At 36.6% G+C, this 14789-nt stretch overlaps 1 protein-coding gene across 1 annotated transcript in view; it reads left to right on the plus strand.

Moving 5' to 3' along the window:
• Positions 1-14789, plus strand: part of EPYC (epiphycan) — a 42402-nt gene that overhangs the window by 4222 nt on the left and 23391 nt on the right. The window lies entirely within an intron of this gene.

The raw sequence follows: 14789 nt of genomic DNA on the forward strand, positions 1-14789 counted from the left end.
TTCCTTCCTTCCTTTCTTTCTTTCTTTCTTTCTTTCTTTCATTCATTTTTTTTGTACCACCCCTATCCTCTCTCTCTCACTTCCCCACTTTTCAGAAAAGTTTTAGGCTTAACAGTAGATCACTTTTCTTCTGCACATTGGACATGACTCTATTTTCTAAGTCTTTATTTTTTAAAATATGTTTTTATTGATTTCAGAGAGGAAGGGAGAGGGAGAGAGAGAGAAAAAAAATCAATGATGAGAAATAATCATCTATTGGCTGACTCCTGCATGCCCCCTACCAGGGATTGAGCTGCTACCTGGGCATGTGCTCTGACCTGGAATCAACCTGTGATATCCTGGTCCATGAGTTGAAACTCAACCACTGAGCCACACCTTCTGGGCTCTAAGTATTAATATTCACTGTTTCATTCCATTTTCTGTATGGCTTTGTTATGTTAAATAATTTTCTGTTGAGAATTTATGGTCATTAATAACCAATCTTGCTGTCTGTGATCCCTCTATATCTCTAATTTCATGCATCAGTATAGAGTATAAGAAATTTTTCTAGTTCTTAGTTAATCTACTTTGCTCATTTTTCCCATCTTGTATAAATATTAAAAATATACATATATCAATGCATATCTGCAGCTGTCTAACAAATTAAATATTTCAATGTAAACTTATTTGTCATTTATCCAAAAAATGTTTTTATAAGACCAAAGAGCTTTGGTGAGTGCCGTAAGTGAATCCTCTATTCTAAGTAGAGCTGAAACCAAGTTACTTTAAATCAAGGCTGCTTTGGGCAAAATGTGGCATCAATGAGCTTTATCTGCAGACTTCTTTTAAGTCATTTTTTTGCTGCCAGGATGCATTTTGCAGCTCAGGTGGCCCTACATATTCTCAGGAGATTCTGAAATTGTTCCTGCTACCAAATAAAATAAGCTAATAAATATATATATTAAATAGGATTTAGTATACAACCTTTCCTCAGTAATCTTTATTCTGAAATAACAACCTTCCTTCAAATACCAAAAATGTGACATCATATCCTTATACACTCCAGTCCTTACCTCTTGCAAGCATCCCTGATTTTCACACAGGCCTTGCTAAACTCAGAATTCTAGCAACTGAGGGCTCCAGAGAGCCATTAATAATCCCTGTGGTTGATCAAAATATATAATTATCCTTGAGTTAACAATTATTTATGATAAAGTCACATTAGAAAACCAATTTGTAGATAGATGATATATATAGATATACATATACATATACATGTGCTATGATAATATAACACATTTAAAGATATAAACTATATATCATTTTTTTTAAATACAAGGTTTGTCCAATAACAAAAATCAATCAACCCATTCATCCACCGCTATGGTAAAAAGTCCAAAAAAATATGATAAATAAGATAACATGAGGAACAAAATTCCAAAGAACTTTAGCTTATATATTAACAAATTATTACTATACATTGCTTTACAAACAAACAAAGAACTGGTATATAATTCCTCATCAGAAGATATGAAATAAAGTCAATAGACCCAGTAGTGTGAATGGATTCTAAACTATGGGTACTCATGACATTAACTTCTTGAATGTAGCCTTTGAAGTTCATACTCTGGTGACTCCTGGTAAGATTATTTATCTCATCTTTAAAATTAAGGGCAGTTGTTCCCCATGTTTTTGACCCTATGTAACACTTTTTGAATAAACACTGGTAATATGCCCAAATGTGATACAGTTGATGGAAAAATTGATGGTAAATAAAGCACCTGGGAAATGGTGGGATCGGATTCTTCACACTTTGTCCTCAATGCCAAGACTATGGTTCTGCCTATTTTAGCCTAACATTAATTTTATCTGCAGAAAGGACAACTTATATTCTAAAACTGTAAATTTATGAGACAACTGACCAAATGCTTCCAATGCCAGTTCCTTTCTTATAAATTCTGAGACTTGGCACCTTAGGCCAATAAAATAGACCTTTTGGTCCAGGCTTTAAATGATTCATCCTTAAGGCTTTTGACATATGTGATAAGCAGAATTCTACAATGGCCCTTAAATGGCCCTTCCCCTGGTGTATCCACACCCTCTATAATTTTTAACATCATGAATTTATTTGTATATCACTCTTGTAATTAGGTTATGATTATAATCTCCTTTAAAAAGGTGATTATCTCGGTCAGCCAGACCTAAACTCATGAGTCCTTTACGTCAGTGTCTTAAAGTTAAGGACAAAATTTGAAGCATGAGAGAAATTCAGGACAAGGGAAACTATTGCAGGCTTTAAAGATAGATGGGTCCACATAGCAAGGAATGCAAAAGTCTCTAGATACTGAGGAAAGCTGACAGCCAGCAAGCTTAGAGGGACCTTAGTCCTATAGATGCACGAAACCCTGAGCTCCACATGAAGTCACAGACCTGGCCACCACCTTAATTTTGACCTTCTGAAACCCTGAAGAGAGAATCCAGTCATGCCAGCTCTGGATTTCTGACCCAGATAATTAAAAAATGGGTATAGTCTTAAGCTGCTCAGTTTGTAGAATTTATTATGCAGCAATAGAAAACTAATAAAGATGTAATAATTAATTTCTTCTGAAAACCAAATTTGAATTTACTGCTTCAAGGCTTGAGTTTGTGAGTCCAATGGTTTATCTGGTCAATAAGCCAAACCATTCCTTCCTCCTCAGTTTTAGAATTTCAATAGAGCTTTATTGATTTTTACTAGTGGTAGTATATTCATTGCCTCCTTAGAGGTTGGAAAAGGGTCATGAAAGTTTTCTGTTTTTGAAAATTATATATAGTAATAGTATTTCAGACTGATGGCATGTGATTTCTGATTATCTAGAATATCTAGGACCCTCTGGATTCTATGTTAGGAACAGATTTTAAGCCCAGAAATTCTATCAAAATGCTCTACATTACCCAGTAAGGACATTTGTTAGTATAATATAAAATTGTTTCAATTTTTACTGAGATTTTGTCTTACATTAATGGTATAAATAAGATGAGGTTATAAGCCATAAGACCAAATATAGATTATTTTTTGCTTTCTGATAAATAATAATTAATCCTGATTGAGCTCTTATAATGTGTCAGGTACTGTTCTAGGCATTTCACATGCATTATCTCCTTACCTTCTCACAACAAAACTGTGAAGCACTATTATTATTTCCAATGAATATATAAAGAAATAGAGAAAAAGAGCAAGAAAGTAACTTGAATAAGATTGTATAGCTATACAATCATAGTGATGTTATCTTCTCATATAAGAAAATAATCTTCAGGAGATTAATAAAGGATTATAGTACATCCCTTCATTTTCTATCATTTTCCAAATTGTTATTTTGACTTGATATTGGTTTTAGTTTAATTGAATGTCAAGTGCTCTAACACTCCTAAAAGAGAAAGAAAACCAGTCTTTTATGGATGAATACTGTGAACTAGATGTAACATTTACTTCTAATAATTATTTAACTCACTATTATCTAATTACTATAAGAAACAATGGCTTACAATTCATTACTTCAAAGAATAATTGTGAATAGCTATTCTCCAACATATATCTAAGTTATGGGCAATAATATAAATGTATATTATTTTATTATACTTACATATATAATAGCATATATACAGCATAGGGCAAAAACAGGTTTACACTTGTTCATATGGAAAATAATACAACAATCCTATATAATAAAAGGCTAATATGCAAATTGACCAAACGGCAGAATGACCGGTCACTATGACGCTCACTAATCACCAGGGGGCAGATGCTCAACGCGAGAGCTGCCTCCTGATGGTCAGTGTGCTCCCACAGGGGGAGCGCCGCTCATCCAGAAGCTGGGCTCACAGCTGGTGAGCGCATCGAAGGTCAGGGCGCTCCCTGGGGGGAGCAGACCTAAGCCATCAGTCAGACATCCCCCAAGGGTTCCCGGACAGTGACAGGGTGCAGGCCAGGCTGAGGAACTCCCCCCTGAGTGCACAAATTTCGTGCACCAGGCCTCTAGTTAATAAATAATAACACAAGAATAAATTCTGTTTCATGTAATCACAACTGTAAACCTACTTTTGCCCCACCCTGTATATATTACATATTTGGTGGTCTAGGATCCAAGGAAAATTTTGTTATTAGCCTTAAGGAGTTCATTAGAAAACTATATTGTTTAAGATTTAGTGTTCTTTGAGTGGTTTAAATTGAGATTGTGTTTTTGACCAACGTAGGTAATTTGGCAAAATATTTCCATTTTCATGTATATTTTGGGGGTTATTGATTGTCCATGCCTCTTAAGTATAGGAAAACATTATTCCTATTCATTAATAATTTATTTTACTCAGGAAAGTTCTCAGTGACTCTGCTGAAGGAATTGAACTTCCATTCCTGCAGTAAAATTTCCTTGGCTCCATTCAGACAATTGGACTTATGCTCACCTATACTACTCACCTATTCTATATTATTTTAGACTTCTACAATTACTTTTACTTAATTGTGTTCCTGAATCTTCAAGAAACATCAAGAATGTTATACTGCAGCCCTAGCCAGTTTGGCTCAGTGGATAGAATTTCAGCCTGCAGATGGAAGGCTCCCGGGTTTGATTCTGGTCAAAGGCATGTACCTCAGTTGCAGGTTCCAGGCCCTGGTTGGGGGAATGTGGGAGGTAACCAATCAGTGTGTCTCTCTCACATGGGTGTTTCTCTCTGTCTTTCCCTCTCCCTTTTACTTTCTCTAAAAATCAATGGAAAAAAATATTCTCAGGTAGGATTTTAAAAAAGAGAGAGAATGTTATACTGCAGAGTTCATGGAGCACACTTGATAGCATTTGCTGTAAGAGTGTGGAGGGCATTGTCAATGACACCACACAGTGCTCTTCATGAGGATGTGGAGGACAAATTTCTCTCAGGCCTCAGTGTAAGAGGGGCTGCAACTTTAAAGAATTTTTTGTTTTCTTTTCTGTGCTCTACATCTTGTAACTTAGTGTGATTGTCATTTTTCTCAGAGTCCTGGAGCTTAATTTTGGCTTAATTCTTCCCTGATTTCATATTACTTCCCCCTAATTTTCTTCTCCTGTGATCCTTATCTCCACATATACATTCCTGAAGTAGATATGGAATGAGATAGGGTATGCATTCATAAATAAACAAACATAGCTAATAAAACACATTAGTAATAGTTGACCAATATTAAATTTCTTGAGTGAGAAATGCATTCTTTTCTAAAACTCACAATTGATTTTAAAATTAAGACCAATTTTTCTCTCTTAAGAGAGAGCAAGTAGATAGTTTAAAATCATCCTTATAAAGAAACCTTCTGTTGAAATAAATTCAGCTTTAAAATATCATTTATAGATTAAGAGGTTATAGGCTTCATCAAAAAAATTAAAAGCAAATTTAGTAGAGTTGTAGGAATGAGAGAGAGCTCAGTGAAGGCAGATGCATCAATTAACAACTGTGCATTGATTTATTTCATCTTGTCATCAAGATAATATAGTGCCATCTAAAATAATTTCATGATATATGTTGATGCCCCTGTAACACCAGAAATTACTTAAGTAGACTCAAATTAATTTTGGACTACTTATAGAAATCAATATCTAGTTTAGATAATCTATACTAATAAAAGGGTAATACACTAATTAGACCAGACATCTTCCGGTCAATCTTCCGGACATCCTTCCGGACAAAGCCATGGTGGCAGGGCTGAGGCAGAGACAGTTAGGGACGATCAGGCCAGCAGGGGAGAGCTGTTAGGGGGATCAGTCTGGCAGTTAGGGGGATCAAGCTGGCAGGGGAGAGCAGTTAGGGTCATCAGGCAGGCATGCAGAGTGGTTAGGGGTGATCAGGAAGGCAGGCAGGTGAGCAGTTAGGAGCCAGTGGTTCTGTATTGCGAGAGGGATGTCCAACTGCTGGTTTAGGCCCAATCCCACAGGCATTAGGCCTAAACTGGCAGTTGGACATCCCCTGAGGGTTCCCGGATTGGAGAGGGTGCAGGCTGGGCTGAGGGACACCACCCTCCCAAACGAATTTTGTGCACTGAGCCTCTAGTGACATATAAAAAGGATCAAGGTAGTTGTGATACAAACCCGAGGGCACCCACCCACCCAAAGAGCCAAGGAATAGTTCCTGTGACATCTGTTTCCTTCATTTAGTCCCTTTTGGAAATTCACCAGCAAGCTTGGGGACTGCACTTCAACAAAATTTTAAGTATTGTTAGGTTTTTGTGTAAGACTCCTGCTATAGCATGGATAGCTGTGATTGGTGAGTTAGCCATCTGCGGCTACCAGTTACACCAAGACTCTAACAGCATTTTTACTTTCTGTACAACAAAGAAGTTTTGTAAATAAAATCTTAACATTTTGAAAAATAATAAAAATAAAAAGGATCTCATTTTGAATAATTTACACAATATGTTTCAAAGTTTTAAACATGTGGTTTGCATATAATGCATCTCTTACTGGAAGAAGTAACTTGTTAAAGTTTTAATCAACCTGAATTAAATATGTTTTTTAGGATATGGTGAAAAAGAGCTAATTTTTCTCCTCATCCTTCTTCATGAAGAGGCTCTGGAGGACAGGAGGGAAGAATTTTACTGATGAGCTTTCAATATGTTGTCTGATTGATTTTCCATATGCTTCTGTTAAAACCAGTGATAAACCATTTGATTCTTAGTTTAAGCTATTTGGAAAGCTTTAAAACAAAAAAGAGAACCTTAAAAAAAGTGAAGCACAAAAAAAATACGATTATGTAAGATCAGAAAAAAAGAAAAGAACACAGAATTTGCCAGTGACATGGTTGTGTTTGAAGTTGTATAACACAGTATTTATGAGGCTACAAACCTAAGTTAAATCTCATAACTATCCCTTAAAATAAGACATGATTATTATTATTACTGTTATTATTTTTATGAGCAACTGAGGATCAGAATTTTGCCCAAGGTTATTCAGCTAGTAAGTTTCAGAGCAAAATTTAAACCAGATTCTTTTAATGCCAGACCAGGGAGACTTTGGCACTAAACACCTCCATTATTTTTCTGTTTCTTCTCTTTAATCTTTAATTTTGTTAGCTGTGTCTCATATTGTGGTTTCTTTTCTTTGAAATTAAGTAATTTGATTATTAGGAATCAGAAAAACAAGAATTTTCTAGTGATTACAATGAACATAATATCTAAGCAACTCTCTTAGCTGTCAAAGTATTTAAGGGAGAGAGAGGTAAGAGGATCCTTCTGAACTGAAAGCTGCTTTGTCAGAAATATGGGGACTGAGCAATCTTTGCCAAACTCACTTCTTCCTCATCCATTTTCAAGATAAAATAGAAAATAAGATACAGCTTTCATCCACTGTTCACGGTCACATTCTTTTAGATAATTAATATGGACCACTTAAATCAATTTGAGCACTGGACTTATGTTTAAGGCAAAATCCCATTGGATTTAACATATCTGCATGCTAGTTTGTGAAACCCATAAGGATATTCTCCAATAACCCAGGATGAACAGCTTGGAGCCCTTTAATATGTTTGGAAAACAATCCTTGACATAATGATGACAACAAGAATAGCTTCATGATTTGTTATCAACTGGTGGGACAATTTGGGAGAAAGATAACTTTTAAATTCTGTTTTGTTTAACAAAAATCTTAGTCTATGCTAGAGTAAAAATCCAGATAACATTCTGGATTTAAAATGCTTTAAAGAGAGGAAGAGAGAGGGGAGAGAGAGAGAGAGAGAGAGAGAGAGAGAGAGAGAGAGAGACTTATAATTTAAATATTATCTGCTAAACAACTGGACTTACTGGTTAGAAATTTACTGGCACAGTGGGGATTCGAAACTAAGTAAATAAATAGGTAAGAACAAATTCTTTCTAAACTAAGTAAATAAATAGGTAAGAACAATTTCTTTCCAGTCTGGGCACTTAAACCATTAATGCACAGACAATTGCAAAGGTGGTGAAATAAACCACTGGCTTCGGGTTTGCTCACGTATGCACCCATTCTATACTTGGGAGGCAATTTTCCACAGTGTGTGACGTGAGTTCTGGAGTCAGACTCCCTTTGTGTGAGTCCTAGGTCCGTCACAGCAACTGTGTGGCTTCAGGCAGTCATACAATCCTCCTGAGCCTCAGCTTCCTATCTATAAGATATCTAGTGAACATTAAATAAGAAACTTGTTCACTGTTTAACTTATAGCCTGGCACATAGCAGATATTTAATAAATGTTAGCTTTACCATCAGATCACTTGTTCAATCAACAGCCACTGAAGCTTATCCACTGGTGCCCAGGAAAGTCTTCATGGAAGGGATAAGGATTTGAGTTGAAATGAAGGCTAACTCCACTGGGCAGCATTCACTTTAGATCCAATCACCAATCTTTTGCTAAGAGTCAGAAATGGGGCCAGGTAAATAAGACCAAGTTCCTCCTTGTCCCTCAGCACCTCCCAGTCTAGTCATCTTATAAACGCACTATTTCCATACAATAGAGGGAGTAAAAAAAGTAAACAAGATCTTTAGTTACCTATTGGGACATAAGGTTTCTATGAGTTTCATTACAAAATACATATACATATGCTGAGGAAGTATGTCCTCAAAGTATGTCATCAGTCACAGTCCTGACAGCAAATCTGAGATAATTTACTATGTCCATTGACTCATGTGTTTATCCATCACTTTTTTTGAACAATATTTAAGACTACTTATAGAAATAAATGCTACAATGTGTACAAAAATAGATATATAAACATATAAAATAAATATAAATCTGAATAAATATAGATAACATATCTACATACAGTAATATTACATTGTATAAAATATATAATATAGAGTATATTGCATTATATTCTCCACAATATTAGATCTTATTTATTATTAATTATTTCTTATACTAGATTATGGCATAAAAATATAAATTAAGAAAATGAGGCAAGTTCAAAATAAGAGTTGGGAACATACCTTAATATGAAACCAAGAGTCAGTAACATATCAATATGTGTACTATTAAAGTTTTTCTAAGAAATAAGTATTAGGTTTTAAGGGACCAGATACATGCTTAACTTCAGAATCCATTAAGAGACAGAAATGGAGCTCATGCAAATGAGTTCAAAGTATCCCTTATATTACTGATAAAATCTAGACTGAATTGTATGACTTACGTCTGAAGCAACTATGAGATTCCTAATACAAAACTCCAGAAATAGACTAGGTCATTGGTCACAGAAAAGGTCACTCAATCACAGGCCTCAGAACAGTGCCTGATTCAGTAGATGTTAGTGCATGCCTGGAGGGGCAAAACAGAAAGCATGCTCTCAACAGGCAGGCAATGACCCGCAATAGGGAGGATGAACTAATTGCCTAGGCCTACTTCTTCCACTCACCAATTACCCAGTCATTCTTCCTTTCCAGGAAGGGTGAGTAAAGGAGCCAACAGAGGATGCACCCACCTCCCAGGAGGGTCTCCTTTCAAGCCATCAGGCTTAACCATGACATTCAATACAGCTCTCACCTTCAAGAGAGAAAATCAGCCCGTTTATTGGACAGCCATGCTCATACCTTCCTGAGACCTATCCCATGCCAACTACCACGCTTACGTATCCTCTGGCAGTTTGTAGGTTTTGACTCCAGAAGTCTCTGCTATGGACCTGAGAGCATCAATGAATTTACCTCAAAGACCTCTCAGTTCCTGAGATTAACCTTTCACTCTCAGGTCTTTGCTCTACCTCAAATTATATCAAGCCACATTATTTAGTAACAAAGCTCATGGAAGTTCTGCAATGAAATTAAATGCTAAGTAACTATACTCCAATAATATAATTCCAGAAACATAATGATGACACAAATTTATATATAACTCTCTTACATCCAGGAAGTTTTTGAGGAAAGATAAGACTACAGATTAACATCTCTTGCAAATTAAAGTCAAAACTTGTTCAAATCTAAAGAGATTGCAGTATGAATTCAGAATTGCATTCCTTGTGATTTAAAAGTCCAAAGAATATGCAGTCCAAACACCACTTCCCCATTTGCTTTTGCTTCATCTCAGCTAGACAGAACCTTAGTGCCTGGATCAAGCTGGATCTTTTTCAATAACTGCAGTCGGAGTGGACTTTTCCAGATACAAATGTACTTCCTTCAGGGGCACATAAATTATTAGTTCATTGCAAAGTCTACTATGACCTTGATATTTAAAGAGAATGAAGCATTCATTGCACACATATTATTATCCCGACATTGACCCTAACCCCCATCAAATTTGAAGAACAAGTTAATTTGAATTTCTATAGTAGTTATTCTAGGCAAAAGTAGAGCCCCCAAATCAGTACATAGTGCCGCCAGAGACCCAAGAAGAGACTTGGTGGAAACTGAGGCTATAGCCTCATCCAGATGTTGGTCAGCTTATGTTCATTGTTTCTAGTCTGTAAACTTTGAGCTCAAACACAATTTGGAGAACTTTCCCATTAGGAGTTCAATTATGGCACTGTTTTACCATTGTTAGAGGAGTTGTTCTCAAAGTGTGATACTTGAACTGGCAGGATCCACATCACCTGGGAGATGGTCAGGAATGCAAATGCTCAGATCCCACTCCAGATGAAACGAATCAGAAACTCTAGAGGAGGGCCCAGCATTCGGGGGATTTCACAAACCCTCTGCTCATTGTGATGCACTTAGGATACAAGCAACACTGAATTAAGAAACCCCATGGCTTTCATCTCAGGGTAGCACTGGAGATATTCCAGTTTTCTAGCACCGTTTTTTTTTTTTGATATATTTTATTAATTTTTTACAGAGAGGAAGAGAGAGATTTTTAAACATACAGTGGCGGCAGGCCCAGTCACCACGTCTACTTGAAGCTTTTTTTTCTTTTTCTGCATCCCCAAAACCTTTAAGTTCTCATTTTTCTGCAGCCCTGGGTTTCTGGCACCTGATGCAGCATTGACGTTGACCAGGTGACAGGCTCTCTTGGGAGCAAGAATTTTAAGTGTTTGGAGTTGGGGAGTTCTTCAGCCTGGAAGCTATGTGCCCCTCTGCCTTCTACCTTTGCTTTCTGCTATGGAATTCACAAAATTTACCTCCCAGGGGGTTTCTATGCTACCCCATGGTATTTTTCAGCTGAAGAATCAACCTCAGCAGATTCCTGAACTGACACTGATGTTGATGTTTCTGAAGCCTGTGGCCCTTGGAATCTTAATGAAAAACAATCCTTCTACCATATTCCCACCAAGACTTACCATTTCACAGCTCCAGGACTTAATGAGCATTTGTCTCTGACATCCTAGTCTGCAGAATAAGTTTCCCCTCTAGTGTGGTGGTTCTCAACCTTGGCCATATATTTGAATCACTTCTAGAGTTTTTAAAAATCTTAATGCCTGGGCCACACCCAGACTATTGAACTAAGAATCTCTGGGGCTGGGTCCCAGTTTTACTGTTTGACTTCGCTCAGCTATTCTTTCACTGTGAGTCATTTACTATTTTGGTTTAACCAGTTTAATATGCTTTTCTTTTAAAAAATATGTTTATTGTTGGTAGTGTAACAGATGTCCCCCATTTGTCCAGCCCTACCCACCATCCCCAAGCCTTCCCTACACCATGTCTGTGCTCTTGGGCTTTTCAATGTGGTCCATTTACTTCTCTAATACTGTGTGCTGAATGAGTGCCTTCTCTTCTCTTTCTGGTCCGGACTTCTGTTTTTCTAACATAGTCCTCTAGATTTTGTCTTGTAGCATGTTTTATAGAGTCAGATTTAAAAAAAAAAATCAATAAATTATAAATTTTCCAAAAGTGACATTGTTTAAGGAAATTTTAGAAAATATTCATTTTTCTGAGTTATATAATCTCCTATTATACTAATTTCCAACCCAGGATTGGACTTGACCTTTCATTGTTCTGCCCAGCCCTTCTATAATATGCCTAATTTCCCCTGGATCTTTCCTAATTCCCCAGATTTCTTATTCTGACACTTCTAAGGCAAGTTATAGAGTTTGCTAGAAATGGAGAGGCTTACACCGTGTTTGTTAAGGTCCACACACACAAGCATTAAAATCATTAAAAAATTAATTGCTTGGTAATGTCGCCAACCATTGGATGGTACAATATAAGATACAGATAGGTGGTCCTAAGCAGTGGTTGGCAAACTCATTAGTCAACAGAGCCAAATATCAACAGTACAACGATTGAAATTTCTTTTGAGAGATCAACTTTTTAATCATAAACTATATAGGTAGGTACATTGTTATTAACTTAATTGGGGTACTCCTAAGACTTAGGAAGAGCCACACTCAAGGGGCCAAAGAGCCGCATGTGGCTCCCGAGCCGCTGCTTGCCGACCATGGTCCTAAAGGTTAATCACAGTGACATTATGCTAACCTCACATTCAATGTGGTCTTTAAAGAGGTAAATGGTATATAAGCAAATGTACATTTTTCACATACAACACACATATGAGAATAACAAAGAAACTATATCTAAAAGATGTTGCAGCTAAGTCAAATATTTTTGTGTGTTCTCTTTTTTTGGAGTTATCAAGACTCTGATTAAAGACATACATATAAAAAAATAAAATAAAATCCAGGACAATTAGATAAAAATCCTCTACTATAACTATATGGAATCTAAAACATATATAGAATGGAGATTCAAGGGGATAAATTCCTTTTGGTATTGAAAGAAAAAAAGGAAGATCATAGAGTCTAATAATCCTTCTCCTATTGGCAGAATGATTCCTATCATGCTAATGACTGCAATAATAAATGATAGGCAACAAATTTGGATATTTTTTAAAGAATAGTTTATTGATTTTTAGCTAGAGAAGAAGGAAGAGGGAGAGAGAGAGAGAAACATAAATGTAAAAGTGCAACATCTATGGGCTGCCTCCTGCATCTCCCCTACTGGGGATCCAGCTCACAACCTTGCCATGTGCCTTCACCAGGAATTGAACCAGCAACCCTTCGGTGCATGGGACAACGCCTAACCAACAGAGCCACACTGGCCAGGGCAAATTTAGAGATTTTGATCCTTAGAAATCAGCTTTTCCTTTGCCTTATGCTAATATAGAGCTGATTTACCTAGAGTAATTTGCCCTGGCTCTATATCATCAACAATCTTTTGTTTGTAAATTTATTGTTGACACAATACAGATGTCCCCCCTATCTTTACCCACCTCCACCCAGCCATCTCCCCTACCCCCCAGCTATCACCACACTGTTGTCTGTGTCTATGGGTTATGCTCTGTTCCATGCCTCTTGTTCCATTTGTGCATCGGCTATTTATGTTCATTAGATTCCATGTATAAATATGATCACATGGTAATTGTCTTTCTCTGTCTGGCATAATACTCTCCAGGCCCATCCATGCTGTCACAAAGGGTAAGAGCACCTTCTTTTAGGTTCCCAAGAGAGTGCAGAGACTATAGAGAATATGTCGGTGGCAATGAGAGGGTCCAAGTAGGCACTCTGGCTTAATACACTCTTTTGAATTTGTTTAAAATAATCTGCCTCTGAGAGGTCAAGTCAGGCTTCTAAAGTTGTAAAATTTTGCAAAGGCTTTACCACTGATACTGAGCAATAGAAAAAAATTTAATGCAATAATTATCTCTTTCAAAGGCAATTGGCTATAAGTTGGTCCTTCCTGGTATAACCTCTATAAATGCACATTTTTCTATGATAATATATACATTATCATCATCATTATCAGTGAATAGCAGTTTTATGCAGAGAATTTCTACATATTAAAAGGCATGGTTTATTATATTTTGTGACTCAATAAAGGCTGTGTTAGAAGGAACAATTTAGTTTGTGTTAGCATAAAAAAGATTAAAACTTAAAAAATAAGTAATACTTAATTACTCCATCATAAAATAAAGAGCTAGAGGTTGGAAGGATCAAATTTTTTGTTATTCAGTCCAACTGCTTTGTTTCAATTACTGTGATTGACTCCCTTTCCCTATCCCATTCTCATGAGATTACTGATTTCAGCCTCCACTAAATTGTCCTTCTGGCATCCTTACTTGGGGAACAAGGGCAGTAAGGGTAAAGGGAACATGAACTGACTTAGCTTTTAGATAATGTTGCTACCGCCTTTGCCAAAGTTTCTCACCAATATTATTTGGGAAAATTCAATTAGAACTAGATGATACATTTGTGAAAATTGGATAGTGGAAACCTATTAAGTTTCTTGAGCCTAAGGGGATGATGATGAATGGAGTCCTGGATAAACTGGGATAAAACTGACGTGGAAAATCTTTCTAAGAACTAAGAATCTTTCTGGCAACAAAAAATAGAGAAAATAAATATGTGAACAACAATGAAAAAGTGCTGAGGTTGCAAAAGAAACACAGACTAGAGAGGGAATGACTACATGAAACCTGCAGATTATCAGTTGTTGTTACTTCTGCATTGAATTTTTTACCTAAACATTGCATTAAATACAATGAAGCATTACCATCTAAAGTTAAGAATCTATGAAGAATAACCATACATTAGGATATGTGTTTAAAAAAACTAAAAAAGCATTTATATATTTTTTATAAATCTATATATAATATTCTAGCAAGTCAATATCAAATGTTATGAATTTATACTATTTTGATTTAAACAGAAAACCACAAATTGTGGTATTTGGCCTAAGATGTATTAATTATACTAGAGGCCTGATGCACAAAATTCGTGCAGGGGATGTGGGGTCCCTCAGCCCGGCCTGCACCCTCTCGCAATCTGGGACCCCTTGGTCCTAACCGCCCGCCTGCTCACTCCTTACCACTTGGCTCAACACTCCTTAGTGCTGTCGTGGAGGTGGGAGAGGCTCCTGCCACCACCGTTG

This window comes from Myotis brandtii, unplaced genomic scaffold (assembly GCF_000412655.1).
Source record: "Myotis brandtii unplaced genomic scaffold, ASM41265v1 scaffold449, whole genome shotgun sequence".
Classification (NCBI taxonomy): domain Eukaryota; kingdom Metazoa; phylum Chordata; class Mammalia; order Chiroptera; family Vespertilionidae; genus Myotis; species Myotis brandtii.